Source organism: Ostrinia nubilalis, chromosome 26, assembly GCF_963855985.1.
Source record: "Ostrinia nubilalis chromosome 26, ilOstNubi1.1, whole genome shotgun sequence".
Lineage (NCBI taxonomy): Eukaryota > Metazoa > Arthropoda > Insecta > Lepidoptera > Crambidae > Ostrinia > Ostrinia nubilalis.
Genome location: NC_087113.1, coordinates 9,928,694 through 9,933,106, shown reverse-complemented (window position 1 = coordinate 9,933,106; position 4,413 = coordinate 9,928,694). Strand labels below are relative to the sequence as shown.

Genomic DNA, 4,413 nt, shown 5'->3' with positions numbered 1-4,413 from the left:
ACATGTGTAACAACGCAAGCAGGTTTGATAAAATATTGCCAAGTAACCAACAATTGAAATTAGCCACTGATTCTTTGACAACCGTGCAAGGTAAGGGTACTGTCAAGATATTAGCATGTAACGATGGTATTACGCGAAAAATCCAATTTGAAGATACGTTGTTAGTTCCTGATCTACGTAGTAACTTAATTTCGATTTCTAAACTTACTGATCGAGGTTGTATAGTCACTTTTAAACGTGATGTAGCATATGCAACTAAGGATGGTGAAGTTAAGTTGACTGCTGATCGTAGAGGTAATTTGTATTACCTGAGAGAGCAGGATGCTTCGGCATCTGTAGTATCAGATAAGGATGTGGATTTGTGTAGATGGCATGAGCGTATGGGACATTTGAATGCTAGGGATCTTATGAAAGTACTGAAGAAATCGGGTATAGACGCCACCAAGTCTGATACTGAATTGCGCGATTGTGATGTGTGTGCTAAGGGAAAGATGGTTGCGTTGCCTTTTGTGAAGTCCAGTCAGCCATGTGACGAAAAGTTAAAAATTATTTATTCTGATGTGGTAGGCCCAATGAGAGTTCAATCAAATGCGGGAAACAAATATTTTGTTACATTTATTGATGATTGTACTCGTTGGTGTGAAGTTTTTATGTTGAAAAATAAAAGTGACGTCTTGTCAAAGTTTAAAATATTTAAATGTCAGATCGAAAATTTGACAGGTAAACAAATAAAATATTTCCATTCCGATAATGGCAAGGAATTTGTGAATAGTGATTTTTCGAAATTTTTACAAGAAAATGGAATAAAAAGGAGGTTGACTACGCCGTATTCACCGCAGAGTAATGGAATTGCAGAACGGATGAATCGCACCTTACTGGAGAAGGCAAGATGTATGTTATTATCCTCTGGTCTATCAGCAAGTTTTTGGGCGGAAGCTATTGCAACCGCGTGTTATTTGCGTAACAGATGTCCGACTAGCAGCTTGAATGGAGAAATTCCATATGAAAAATTGTTTAATAAACCTGTAAATATTGGTTATTTCAGAACATTCGGTGCGAAAGTTCATGTTTTGGAAAAGGAGCCAGGAAAGGATAAGTTCGCAGCACGAAGTTCTCCCGGCATTTTTGTGGGCTACCCGGCTGAATCTGGTGGCTATAGGGTGTGGATATCCGAGAAAAGAAAAATAGTGGTGTCAAGAGACGTCAAGTTTCAGGAAGATAAGAAAACTGAAAGTGAAGTTTTGAAAGAACCATCTATTGAGCTGCAATGTGAACAAGATAGTGTTGATAAAAGGAAGACTATCGAGTTTGAATTGTCCAACAGACAATGTAGTTCACACTTTAGTGATCAACCTTCGAATATTCAGGTTCCAATAGATCGATCTCAAGATGTACCGTTCAGAAACGAACTAAACACAGAAGATACGGAAGTTACTAGTACTACTGATAGAAATGAGACATTTGACTGGAATATCACTTTGAAAAGAGGCCCTGGAAGACCTAGGATTGAGAGAGGACACGTTGGGCGCCCCCGAAAAATCTTTAATATGGTTGAAGTTAGAGAAACAGAGAATAGTGACAGTGAGTCACAGGAAGAAGAATATGGTGACTGTGATGATTTTGCTGGAGCTATTGAGACAACTTTGAAGGAAGCTTTGGGAAGTGATGAAAAAGTCAAATGGGAAGAAGCAATTTTATCAGAGTTAAGAAGTTTAGTGAAGAATGATACATGGAAAATAGTAAAGAAACCACCTGATCGAAATGTCATTAGATGTCGATATGTGTTAACAACGAAGGTAAATGTTGATTTAACAGAAAAGAAGAAGGCCAGGCTTGTCGCGAAAGGATATAGTCAACAACATGGTCTGGATTACTTCAAGACATTCGCCCCAGTTGCTAGGATAGCAACGGTTCGTCTATTGATTGCTTTAGCAGCTGAAATGGGCATGGACATAGATCAGATAGATATAAATACTGCTTATTTAAATGGAGATCTTAATGAGAATATTTATATGAGAATTCCAGAACTGCTGAAAGAAAGTTTAGAAAAGCTGATAAGCTTGGATGGCAGAAAAAGCGAAATAGGCAAAAGAGCTGTGAAAATGCTTGAGAATATGAAAGCAGGGGGTGACACCTGTCTTTTGAAGAAGTCGTTATATGGTCTCAAGCAAGCTGGAAGACAGTGGAATATGAAGCTGGACATGAAACTTAGAGAAATGGGTTTGAGACCAACAGTGAGTGAACCTTGTATGTATCATAAATGTGACAATAATGGAGCAGACCTATTTGTCGTTATCTATGTTGATGATATATTAATTGCTTCACGCAAGAGAGAAACCATAAATAAATTCAAGCAGGAACTGGCAAAGAGGTTTGAACTAAAGGACTTTGGCCAAGCAACCTTTTGTCTAGGGATCGACATAAAGAAAAATGGTAATGAATATCACATGTCACAGGAGAGATATGTAAAGACCATTTTGAAGAGATTTAACATGGAGGACTGTAATCCTGTACAAACTCCAATGGAGATGGGAAAGATAGCTATGAGTGGCAAAGAGAAGGATAAAGGAGGAAAGTCTTTTCCGTTCCGAGAACTCATAGGGGCACTTATGTTCTTGAGCGTAGCGACTAGACCAGATATCGCGAACGCGACGGCAAAACTCGCACAATTTTCAGAGAATCCTCAGGAAACTCATTGGAGAGCTGCAAAGCGGATCCTTAGGTACCTAAAAGGTACGATTACTCAGGGTTTAACATTTAAACCGATGGGCAAGTGCATTCAAGGTTATGCGGATGCAGATTGGGGTAACTGTGAAACAGATAGACGATCTTTTACCGGCTATGTTTTCATTTTAGGCGGAGCAGGTATCTCATGGGCATCACAAAAGCAACGCATCGTTGCGACGTCGACTTGTGAGGCTGAATTTGTAAGTTTAGCGGAAGCTATGAAAGAAGCAGTGTATTTGAATGGCTTACTGAAGGAACTTGGTCTTCACCATTGGTCTAAGGTAAGCATGCATGCTGATAACTTGGCTGCTATCTGTCTAGCTGAAGATCACGGTGTTTATCACGCGAAAAGTAAGCACATCGACATTAGGCATTTCTTTATAAGGGATGTGCTGCGTGACAATAAGTCGATAACTTTAGAACATTTGGCAACTGAAAATATGCTGGCAGATATTTTCACCAAACCTTTGCCTCGTATAAGGCATCACTTGCTGAGTAAAGGGTTAGGGTTGCGCGTACTCTAGTGCCTTGTATAAAGCATGAGTTGAGGGGGTGTGTTGATGAGCACCTTCATGCTGTATAACGTAGAGCTGGCTAGCTGGAACCGCTATGATAGAACTGTCATTTATATTCAAATGTGATGTTGTCTTTAGCTGTGTAATGGCTGTGCCGAACTCTCTATTATAAATATTCTACGTGTGCTTTGATACCAATATATTTATTATGTTACTACCAACCACTGTGTTTATTGCTCTGTAGCGGACTTAATATATCCCTAACAAATTTAAATACAAGGAAAGAAAAGACATTGTCTCACTCTCAGTCGAACGAACTATAGAACTTGCGTGTGCAGAGCTAGAGCAGTATATAATTGTAAGTGTGTACAAGCCCCCATCTGCAAATTACCAATTATTCGAATCCACTATGGAGGAGGTCTTAAAAAAGGTATTTAAATCAAATAAGAGAGTAGTTGTATGTGGAGATTTTAATATAGATTTATTAGATAATACTCAATATAAAATAAGATTCTTAAACCTTTTTAAATCTTTTAATTTATCACATCTTTTCAATGAGCCTACTAGAATCACTCCAACATCAGCTACTTGCTTAGATAACATTTTTTGTAACTGTGATATTCAAAGTAAATCAATAATTAATTGCCTTAGTTCAGATCATAGTGGACAATTGGCCACATTTGAACACCATCATGTCCCTAGTACAGTGGATGTTGTTTGTAGGCCAATAACAACTAACCGAATTGACAAATTTAAGAAAAATATTTGTGATGGTATTGATAAACTTATATTAGATGACAATAATGTCGATCAAATTTATGAGGATCTATTCAGTGTTGTGAGTGAGGAATTCAAAACCACATTCCCACAGAAAAAGATCCGAATAAATGCTGTTAAATGTAAATTTGATGACTGGGCTACAACTGGCATTCACAAGAGTAGAAATAAAATGTATGAATTATATAGCCTTAAAGCCGATACGCAAGATCTGAGTCTTATAGAATATGTTAAAAATTACTCAAAAATATTTAAAAAGGTTTGTTTGGCTGCTAAATCAAATCATCTTCGAAATCTGATTTTAAATTCTAATAATAAAGCTAAGGCTACGTGGAACATAATAAATAAACAAACATGTAAAAATAAATCGAAGGATAACACTTTTTCACTGAAA

At 37.5% G+C, this 4,413-nt stretch overlaps 1 long non-coding RNA gene across 1 annotated transcript; it reads left to right on the top strand.

Annotated features, from left to right (window-relative positions):
* The first annotated feature begins 555 nt into the window (after window positions 1–555).
* LOC135084648 (uncharacterized) lies at window positions 556–1,185 on the top strand. The gene is made up of 2 exons (XR_010259916.1): window positions 556–891; window positions 1,046–1,185. It is a non-coding gene; the product is annotated as an uncharacterized LOC135084648 (long non-coding RNA).
* Window positions 1,186–4,413: the final 3,228 nt, after the last annotated feature.